The 12411-nt window shown below is 30.4% G+C and overlaps 1 protein-coding gene across 4 annotated transcripts in view; it reads left to right on the plus strand.

Annotated features, from left to right (window-relative positions):
• Window positions 1-12411, plus strand: part of Nrx-1 (neurexin 1) — a 222501-nt gene that overhangs the window by 76444 nt on the left and 133646 nt on the right. The gene's annotated exons all lie outside the window — the stretch shown is intronic.

Below are 12411 nucleotides of genomic sequence, written 5' to 3' on the forward strand. Positions count from 1 at the left end.
TACAATCATCCTCAAATATTTGATGAAGCGTGAACGTCTGAAAATCACGTGGAAATAAACCGCAAAACTGTGGATTAAAATCTAATGCGAAATACGCGTACCAAAAGTAGATACGCATGGATATATAAATAGTTGCTGGCGCGAGTATTCGTGGAAATTGACTAAGTTTTGCGGGAAATTGCGCGGCAATTTATAGCCATGCGATTTAATAACCGGCCCTGTTGGCGACGATGTTTAAACCTCGCTGCTACCTCCCCGAATCCGTGTCATGACGTCCCTGATGGTGTGGCGCTCATTTTCCGATTTCATTTCCGTGCTTATAAATCTGGTCGGTTAAACTCGTTTGCGTGAATCGCGCGTAATAATTGTCGATCGCAGGTATAGATCTTTTGCGTCCCGACTTTACAAATAATTTATTTCGTTGAAATTTGTGTATATGTATTATCGAAAAGTATATTCATCTGCTAGAAATATCAGTTTAAAAAGATACGTAAGTACTATTAAAAAATTAATTGTACAAAACTAGATGAAATCAATGCATTTGGCATGAAACCAGCAATTGATTACGTGCTACTAATTTATAAACAATTCTAAATAAATTATGCGAAATATACTATACTATATTTCTTGAATTGCAAATTAATTATTAATTAAAAAATTAATATCACGATATCTTTTGTTATGTTAATCTGAGTGATTTGAGTGATCTGAGTAAAGTGAGTCTTCAGCAATGTATATCTTATTGCGCGTTCTCTTTCTCAATTTGAATAATATATATAAATTACATTTAAATCGAAAAATCGATAATGATAATCGATATGATAAAACATCGGACGAAATATTTATTAAAGTAATCATTAAAAAAGTAATTGTTCTCAAAGATCGTAACAATAATTTATAATTTTTATCCTTATCACTTTTCCTATTTGAAATAATAAATAAATAAATCACGGAAATACGCGCTTTAATAAAGATTTATCATTGCGATACAGTCAAATATCATTTACTAGAAGTGGATTTCTTAATATATTCTAATGATTACAACAAATTGTTTTTCAATATTTGTTGCAATTGTGACAATATACAAGTTTAGTTTCGAAAGAGAATTCTATAATATAATCTATAATATATCTATATAATATATGTAATATATAATATATAATATATATCTATAATATACGAATTATCATCTCCTTGGTCGAATGATAACAAGATCAAATATCTTAAAATAATACGCCGAGAAAAACGATGTACTATGCTAAATATTATGTGACAATTAATTTGCCAATAAATTAAAAATATTTAACATTTTATAATATAAAGCTGAATATTTTCTACGCTTTCCAATTTAATTTTGATAAGTGGGTTCATATCATCATATAATAGTATCATCATATAATAATTTATTTAAAAAAAAATATTAATGTAAATTAATTTAATATTATCATTCTACGCTAATTATTTTCATATTCGAGAGAATTAAATGTATCATTAATAAATCAAGAATCTGTCGCGTTTAATTTTAATAAATCAATATAATAAAATTCAATTATTGCAATAGAACTAAATGTATCATTAGTAAATCAAGAATCTATGTCATTTTAATTTAAATTAATATAATAAAGTTCAATTATTGCGAAAAAGTAATGACTTATTATTTTCTTGGAATCTTGCAAATTTTTCTCGGTTTAAAATAATTTTTTCGAATTTTATATCATGAAAGCAATATTTATAATAAGCAATATTTAATGAAATAATTATATAATTTCCGAAATTATGTTTTTTTATATAATACAAATTTTAATAAAATATATTATATATAAAAATCTTTTCCTCGAAATTTTATTTCAAATAAACGAACTAAGTAAGGAGGAACAAAGATGTGCAAGATAAATAAGTAATATTAAAATAAAATAAATTACTCACTTAAAAAATGATCCGCCATCACCCATAATCTCCTAGATTTCCTCCTCCTTTTAGGCTGTTAGGCTGTTCATTGCACTTACAATGTTTGTTGCACTCACTCGCGAAAATGTGGTTCATTACTATTTATTATGCGACACGAAAGTACATATGCGCGATACTTTGCACGACACTTCTGAATTCAAACGTGATACTTCGTACAAGAATGTATCAAACTAATTAAGACACAATACGTTGCATGGCACTCCTAAACTAGTCAAGACACGATGAAAACGGATACGCGATACTTTGCACGGCACTCCCACGCATTCTGTGATCACGAACTAATTTTCTCTTTTGCGTAAGGATTATACTTCGAGTCATCGAATCAAGAAATTAACAATAACTTCTAACAAGGTAAAGTCTTGGTACTCATCATTCGCGAAAATACAGTCAATTAGAATTAATTTCGATACATTTATGTATAATTATAGTAAACGTAGGAAATATAACCGTATTTCTCGAAGAATAATCCGACGATACGCAGAGCAACATTCTTATTCGACTTTCGCCGTACGAATGACGCTCATCTGACAATGAGCGAGTATATCAACAATAACATTCTGTACACCGTGAAAGTCAAATACCTTTGTACGATAATAAATCTGTTGTAAACCTTGAAAAAAATATGTAATATTTTACAATATAAATTCACACTGAACATATTCTGTATTTTTATTTTTTTTTTATTTTCTGTGCTTTAAATTAACATTAATATATATTAACTTTGATATAACGAGAGATATTCGCAAATAAAATCTAAAGTTGATTCTAAGAATAAAATTTATCTTATTTTTAATTAAATTTATTAAATTTATTTACATGTAATGGTTATTTAAATTAGCTATTTAAATTCTCATTAAGATTAACGAATAATTATATATTGCACTTAATTCATAACACAATAGTCTTTCTTGAATAAATCAGCAACCTTATAATACTTTTATTTAATGAGCAGCACTTTATCTTGTTAAGAAAATATATGCACGTCACGATCAGACAAGGAATACTTCAAATTTTTCTCTTGCGAGTATATTACTCGCTACTTACTAAAAATTTCCAGAAGCTGTTACGTACGTAACAGCGTTTACATTTTTAACTCGGTATAATTAAATAGAGCAGAGTTAATGCACACCGTTCGTGTAATAACAAAATAAAAAGAGCGAGAGTTCGAAGACAACTCGTTTCAACGCGGAAAAAAAAGTTGAAGTTTTACGTAGAAAGTTAACAGCTTATAATTATGCCGGTGCCAGTGCACTCGTGACTGAAACAGTATCGCCGAATTTCCCTCGCGAAAAACGAGTCTCTTCCAATCTCCGTCCAGTTTAAGAAAGTTCCAGTGCGTTGCTCCGGGCGGACACCTCACACGATTATCCCTTTGAGCCAACTTTGGCCGAAGCAGAACCGTTTAATCAAGTTGACAACTTTCGTAATCACGCCCGTAATATGGCTGAGCCTTGTACAGAACTAAGTTGGTCGCCATTGAATAAGGATCCGTGTGGAGAGAGCGAAAAAAGGATTAATCGTAATTAGAATTTTTGTAGATGCTGCAGTAAGTTTATTTACAAACTTACTTATCGCTACAACACTTAAACGTTAAGATATTCCGGGAAGTTACAGAAAAATTATTGAATATTTTTTTTCACCGCATGATACAAAAATAAATTAGTGTTGCACATAATAAGTGGTTTTTTACACAATAGATTTATATGAAAGATATATCGAAAAGATTCGTGAATTAGTAAATAACCGCAAACTTTTCAGTAGATTATCATAAACTCTATTTTCACTGAAGAGATAAGCACACATATAAATTGAATAATTCGTTTATTTAATAAACTATAATAAAAAAATAAATTTATGACATATTTTATCAATCTGTGCTATAACAAATACACAAAAGAAATGCTGTCGAAATTGAGTGAAAATAAGCGAAAAAGCTAATTTATTTTAACATATATTATAAGAAAAATTTCTTTTTAATATCTTTTATAAATTATGATCTTTAATCACATAGTGAGATTAGATGTCTTAGATCAAGATAGGACAATTTACTATGATATACAATATATATCTAATGCATAAATATTATAATCATATTTAAAATTAATATAGTATTAACATACATTAATTCAAAGGCTGTGAAAAATATGTCTTACCATTTTTCAAACTCACTCTATATCATCCTATCGATCACTCAATTTCGGATCTTTGACAACGCGAATCGAAGAGAATTCACATTCAGTAGAAATGCCGCGGCACGTCTATGACGGAATGAATATTCGATGAGCTCTCAGCGAAATAATGGAGCTCGTATTTGTTCGGAAATTTTCCGTCTCCGTAGCAAACGTCTGAAACGCTAATCGTATCGATCGATTGCGATTTTAAATAAATCAGGAGCCGTCAAGGAATATTACGATATAGCAAATAAAATGAGAAGTAATATTTAGTATCGGATATTTAACTAAACAACCGATCCGAGTAACGATCATTTACATAATTTGAATTTTTTGTATTTCTGAAATATTCACACACTTATCTTTAGAATAAACGTAAGAAAAGAGTAAAAGAGATAAAAATAAAAGCAGCACACGTAAGCGAAACGTAATCAAATAAAAATGAAGAATCGGAAAAATATATAATACAGAAAAAAAACTGTGTTAATTAAATTGAATATTTCTCTTTCCAGTGCATATACGCGTATATACGGCGCACTCTAAAATTCACACAGGAGTTATTTTTAAATCTGTGCAATTGGATTCTCAACGTCGTGTTTCTTTTCGAGAGAATAAACGATAACGAGCAGTAGTAATATTAGGCAGTAATATTCATCAAGCGCGACGGGGTAGTGGCAAATATATGCCTTTTCTCAACGCGAGAGTCTGTAATGGGCCGCGGTAAACGTATTTAACTTCCGGCCTCTTCCAGTTATTTCTCCGGCTGAAGTACTTTGCAGACGGGGATGGGTTGTTACACGCCGCAATCTCTGCAACTCGTTAAAACAATTTTCACATGCTACCAAGTCCTCCGTAACTTCGCGCGCGGATAATGGCGAAAAAAAGCATGATGTAGAGTAACGGCCGGGCCGCATTTTACAGGGCGCAGGGACCTTGTTCAACGCACGGCGAACCCTTTTATCTTTCTTCTCTCGCGCGTGATAGTTAAAGCCAATTAATAATAATGACCGCACGCCCTGGCTGCTAAACGACTGCGTAACCGATGTGCTTAATTACATTTCGATAGGACTTGGAACTTGTTATAATACCACGGCGCAAAAAATAAATATCTTCTAAAATGCGCTCTTCCTCGTTGTTTTTTACTTCATGGTTTATTAATCTCTTTTCCTGTACGATTAAATAAAATAGAGAGTAATAAACATTTATTTCTTGCGAAAAAGATATGAAAAATATGAAATTTCGTTCGTGAATGTTTGCGTTGCGGTAAATCACATTGCTTTAAATGCACGCTTTAAATGTAACGCTTTAAAAAAATGTCAATCCTGTTAGTATAAAACAGTAACTAAAAATGTTGAAATTTTTTCGTCAGAATAATTTTTAATTCTTTTTTTCGCTTACTAACGCAAGTTACTTTTTATAAAAATTTCATGCATCTTTATTAATGCTTTATAAAATATTTTATATGAAAGCTATATCTATTTTCGATCAAATCTCTACTTTTCTATCTCATAATAAAAATATGTATAATTAGAGCATATTATGTGAATATATGGTGTAAATTTTTAATACATTGACATGATATTTGCATTCGATGAGTATTAAAATCAGAACTTACAACAACGGTTAGATAATTGGTAAAATGTCTATATTGCAGGTGATTTGATTTTACTATCGTAGAAATTCCCTTCCATAGAATCCTGACTGGCCGGTAAATTTCGTTGCACCGTCGGCAACATCTCGAGGAAACGAGGTGCCGGCAGTGCACAGGAATTGGATGGAAACTACATGGCAAGAGGTGGGAATATATATCGTAAACTCCGTGACAAGTCTCGGAATCGGTTTGCAAACTTTCGCTATATCCCGTGTGTGTGAAGGATCGCGGACCCAAAGATTTACCACGTATTCCTTAATGGAAACCGACGACAAGGCTGCCTCTGGAAACAAATCCGCGAATTCGAGGGGCTAGACCGCGATATCGAAGCTGGGTGAAACTCGAAACACCGCGAGACATCGCGTTTAGCTGTTATACCGTTTCGAGAAACTCTGTGAAACACTCACCAGACATCTCAGCAACGATTACAGTAGTATATACGTGTGTCTGTATTTCTCTTGTCTCTTTGAGCGCAATTTGCTATTAAGTTCGGAATGCGCAATATTGAAACTATGATGCGCGTTTCATTAAAGAGATTTTTTCAAAATAAATGAAGTTTCTAATGTTATTTTTATTTATAAAAATGAAAATAATTTTAAGAGATCTTATACATCTTTAAATAATTTTAGGCTACAAGTGACGAAAACTATCAAAATATAAAAATACATAAGAACATATAGACTGAGAAAAAATAATTTTGAATCAACAACATCAGTATAATTGGAATTTATTTTATTAATGCAATAACATTATTAACATTAGTATACAGTCATATTGATTTGATTAATAATGTTATTGAGTTAATAAAATAAATAAATTAAATTCTAATTTAAATTAGTAAATTTCAATTATATTGATGTTGTTGATTCAACATTATTTATTTTTCTCTCAGTGTACTCTTTAAATTCATCATCGACATATATTGCTTCCGATTTTTAATATTTACTGTAGAACAATATCATCTTTTGCAAAATTTGCATATCAGATTGATATTAACATAATTCGGAATAATAAGATGTTCTACTTATAAGACATTGCTTTAATAAGACGTTCTGCAATATTTTAAACAGTTGCAAAATTGCTGCATAGGTATACTTAATACAGATGCAGAACTTTAATATGAATTTTTATTAGAACCGCGTCAGAGAGAGGAAATCGGCCGAGTTTAATAGGAAGATTTAAAGTTTAAGTGAAGTAGAGTTGCAGACTTTTCCGATTTAGTCAAAGTCAACATCAAACTTTGTTATAGACTCTCGTATGCTTATTTAACCAAATGTAAAATCGTAGATTTTAAATGCTGATATCCATATTATTTTCTTCTCATTAAAATTGCACCGTCTTCGTATCATTACACTTCAAATTTGCTTCATCTTTTATATCTTTATATTAAATTTCTTTGCACACACAAATTTTACATTATCTTTTAATTTCTTATATGATAATATATGGTATTGCATGATAAGTCAGATAACGATAAAAGGTTATCATTATATTTTGCAACAATATATGTAATAATAATCTGCAGAAACTAATAAAAACCAACATATATTTATATCTTTATCATCATAATGTTAAAAAAAACAATAGTTAGAGCTTTTATATAATTAGATCAAGTTTTTGAAATATTTTTTCTTGATTTAAAATGAATATTAATGTTGTGATATTATTATATCTCTGTGCAATTGCTCAACGTTTTCGGAAATCAAGGACAGAGTTAATTTTCGAGGCGCTCGTTCATTGAACGGTGGTAATTAACGAAGTAGCTAATGAATTATGCAATCGGATCCGGGGAGATGGTCGTTTCGTGCTATTGACGTTAACGTGGTTAGTCATTGCGGTTGTTAATTCGGTAAACTGCATCGAATGCAACGAGTGAGTTCCCTTTGATGCGACTTATTCGTGTCGGCTGTGTATCTCTGCGCTGGTTTATATGCCCCGGGGTCGCGTACGCGCTGTCCAGGATTTTCGGTGGTCAAGACTGGATAGGATCGTGCAGTTTTAGCACGACGTAGTTCGTGTTGCACACACAGCGAAAAGCTGCAGTTGTGCTCCCGCAGTTGGGGCCCTATTTATCGCTTCAGTTTCCGTCGACAGGTTGACAGGAGGCTAAAGCCATCCCTTCTCTGACTTTATCAGAGTTGCCGCGGCTCGCAGCTCCCTCGACGTACTTCGCGGTCGGAAGAATGCACGTTGCACCTGGGATGTTGCGTCTTCGGAGACACAATGACTAGTGTTGGGCAAAAATTCTCTCCTTCGTGGCGACGCATACGTAATCGTTTTACTGAATATTCGCGACTCACATTTGGGAATAACGGGGGCAATGTATCAACGTTCACAATAAGTCTTTCGAATTGGCATTTCTGTAGGAATCAAATACTTCACTTGATTAAAATTAGTATAAATTCGATTTACTTAATTTACTCATCATCGTTTGTACTTCGTTTATATCGCCATACATTATAAGTTTATGAAGTCTATTTTATCATTGTTTTATTTATTTTATCATCTATTTTACCATGATTTTCACTATGCTTTTGTAATTTTTAATATTGATATTAATTTTTTTATTGATATATAAAGGAAATTTTCGATTTATAGTTGTAGAAAAAATAAGACTAGAATTTTAAATTCTAAATTTGTTATCCATGCATGCTAAACTGTTTGAGTAGATCGTTTTACATGCGGGCATAGAAAATTGCCGACACGAGGATGGGCTAACAACGTTTAATTCCGTTCAACTTAAATCGCTTGATTTATTTGAATACTTCCATCTACGATAGGCATACTTACGCAACTATGCCGCACATAGTTCATAAACATTATGCAGCTTTTGTTCTCACCAAATTCCATGTACGCTGAATTAATTGCAGTTAATTAATCTCGTTCTATAAATTATATGCAACTTCTGAACTAATCTCAAAAGAAATACGATAATCTCGAGAGGCTGCGAATTCATGAAATAGTGACGTTTAGAAAATGATTCACGGATATTTTTTTAATATTCTTGAATTTACGTGAGAATAGCTTTGTATTTTTTTAAATTTTTTAATTCATTTATTTATTTTTTTATGATGCAATTTATTCTTATATACGTCTTTTGTTCTCTCTTAAAAATACATGTATGATATATGTATATGCATAACAGTTTCTGGATTTATAAGATTATGTTTATATTTAGGAAGAACAAATTAAGTTTTTCTAGCCTAGCAATATTCGATTTCAATATATGAAACTTATATATAGCTATATTTATCTCAATTAATACTTTGTATTTAATATATATAGCTATATTTATCTCAATTAATATTGTATTTAATTCATTTGATCGGTTTTTATTGCATCGAAATTACGAACCGTATTATTTTACTAACTGCGAAGGAAGGTCAGAAACAGCTAAGCCGGGGTCGTATCGAAAATGCAATTTGCCACGACTAGACGTCAATTAGCTTTTCTCGTAGGAAATCTCGTTAACAATCCGCTGCACCGTGTGGTCCAGTATGATTAATGCGGTCGACTCGTTAAGCAGGCTTGATGGCCGTATTCGTGCAGGGTGTATTCGTTACTCTAAGTCCTTTTACTCCTCTTTGCGTAGAATATACAGGAGATATACGGTTACGGTTCGCTTTGCAAATACCTGATTTTATTTTTAATGGCGAATGCTTTGTTGAATCCGCAATTTATTTTTTTTCTGATAAAAGAATGTCAAGATATATTACCGTTTGTGATAAATTTGCCATTTTGAACATTGTACTTGTTTTTATAACATATACAATTATATAATATACAATTAAATTGTAAATTAAAATTTCATTAAGATAAATACGCTCATTGTTATAAATATATCAAAAATCAGCAGAAAAAGAACCTAAATCTAGGATAAGATTTTAGGATTACATGAAAAACTTTATATGAAAATCTATAATTCTAAATCTAAAATATTATTAGCGAATTTAAAACGTGTATATATGTTTGTATAATAAATATTCTTTTATATAATTAAGAAAAAAATTCAACCTTATAATGCACATAATATCAAGTAAAATAAATGGTACAAACTAACTGGAATCGGAGTAAATATAATTTATTTTATTCCGAATTAAATAATTTAAAAAATTTTTAAATATGATATGTACGAAATGGTTTTTATGTACATTATGGATACTAGAGTACTTTTTGAGTCAAAATTTAATATAATTGTACCAATTCTGGCAATATTGAACATATGCTGCCTATTCATATATTCAATGCACGATGGAGTTAACCCATATCGTTACCCTTCGTTTCGCGTCATCGCTAAAATTACTATTCCGTATCCTTCGATGTGGCCATTTGCCAATTCTGTGGAATCCCAGCCTGGCCGCAATAATAGAGCGCAGCGACGCGATTGACCCCATGACCCAACACGTGCATCCGCACTGCTTCACTAAATTCCTTGCGAAAATTTTGAACCATCTGTCGAAGCGGAAAAAATTGGAGAAGAGGTTCTCCGAGAGCTAAAGATAATATAACAACTCATTACCTACGAAGAAGCTACTAATGATTAATTATGCAGCCCGTCATTTTCCGAAAAAGCAGAAACAATAATACAGCGAACCGCAAACGCTAACAAATGATTTTCTCGCGGAGATAGAAATTATGCAGCGTATCCTTGAAAACGCGAATGGAAGTTCAAATATTTATTATCTATCGGTCAATATAGGCACGTACCGTGAACTCGGCAAAAGTTTGCATCGAATGAGAGAGAGAGAGAGATCGGGATCTCCGTGATTATCTTATCCATCGAATTTGCGGACGCTCGTTGCGCAAAGATGAATTTATTCGCGAGTTTGACTTGCCGCTCTCACAAAAGTTAAGAATGTTCCATCTTCGCTAGAAATATTGATGCGAGTAACTGTGAATATTTTACCGATCGCTGTGAAATTATGGAATATCTTGGACGCTAGTTTAAAATTTCTAGCGATTGTACCAGTCCAAATATAAACTTAGAATTAATAAACAAAATTGCGAGCTTATTCGTTGAATATTGTTATCGAATTATTTTGGACAGTTTATTGAATGAGAGGAAGCATCAAGAATAATATTATATTCTTCAACTGAATAAGCTATAAGTATGAAATTGATTGGTGATGAATAAATTTCATAATAGGAACATGTCAGACACATATTAGTTTTGAATAAAATATTTAATTATTTAATATTTTTAAATAAATCACTACGTATATTTTATTCAAATTATAACAGATATTTATATCATAACATATATTATACATTCATATTAAAAATAATATTTTATATAAAAATTTCTCATATTTCGAGAAAATTGTATTGTAAAATTGTAAAATTTCGATTCATATTCGAAGAAAATTGTATTATTTATTTATTGTTATAATCAATTATTAATACAAAAAATATAATTTGATCAGAAAATCTATCATATAAAAGTAAAATCGTGGTATCTTGAATAGCAAAAACTATTATATTATATGAATCTTAGTGATTTTTTAAAACTAGCTCGTATTCATCTTGACGAATCTAGTTTTTATTTGATTACGAAGATTTAAATAGACCAACTAGAACAACTTGAAAAGAACTCTGGAAACAAGATTGCACACACAATGTTTGCTTATTTAAAGAGCATTCATAAAAATCGATTATGACTTGAGCTTCTGAAAATAAAAAAAATCTCGTTTGCGAGATTTAAAACATGACGATGCGTGATGTAAAATAAATTAAGATGTTAAAGGTGTGCACTATCAAAATAAATGAATCGTAAAAAAAAACATGTTCACCACGGTAACGATGCGTTCTGTATTCGTTTATTATTCGTCGTTCCGAAGAGAACGGCGTGTAAGCTCACAAAATAAAGATAAATGTAAATTGAGGAAATGCGGAAGCTATTCTTCAAGCTAAAGTATGCTATTTTTTTCCTTTTAATTCTTGCTGCGTAATATTGCGAATATTGCAACCAAATGTTATGAAACATATGTATCAAATACGTTATTTATATTCATTTAAAAAAAAAATAATATGTTAATAATATGTTAATATGTGCTAAAGAAAATAAAATATGAATTTTATAAATTATTTGTAAAGAAGTACTTATTTGGAAAAATAAATAGAAATAGAAATATTAAATAAATTTAATAATAATATTAAATAAATAGAAATATTCAAAGCCTTATTATATATTAATTAGATCTCTTAATATTAAGAAGATGTTAATTAAGTTTCTTAATATTAAGACTTCATAAAAATTGTCATATATAATATATAATATAATAATTTTTGAACTCTTGAATTGTTCTGTATAACAAATGAAAAAGAGAAATAAATTGTTTATCTCTCTTATATATCTTTATATATCATATATTACTTCAAAATTATGTTTGCAATCCATCGGTATCATCTTTCATGAAAAGAAGTTCAAACGATACTTCAGCATTTATAGATTAAAAAGTTCTAAGATTTTTAATACGTATATTTTGTGTATTGATCCATGTCGAGTAAGAGAAAGGTATCATATATACATTAAAAATTAAATATTAAATTTGCTTTTAAAAGCAATGAGAATATGCAAGATATATCACTTTTTCAGATGTATTGCTATATAATCTTGAATAT

This window comes from Camponotus vicinus, unplaced genomic scaffold (assembly GCF_025532165.1).
Source record: "Camponotus vicinus isolate PSW18456_S1 unplaced genomic scaffold, iyCamVici1.0 SCAF_9, whole genome shotgun sequence".
Classification (NCBI taxonomy): Eukaryota; Metazoa; Arthropoda; class Insecta; order Hymenoptera; family Formicidae; genus Camponotus; species Camponotus vicinus.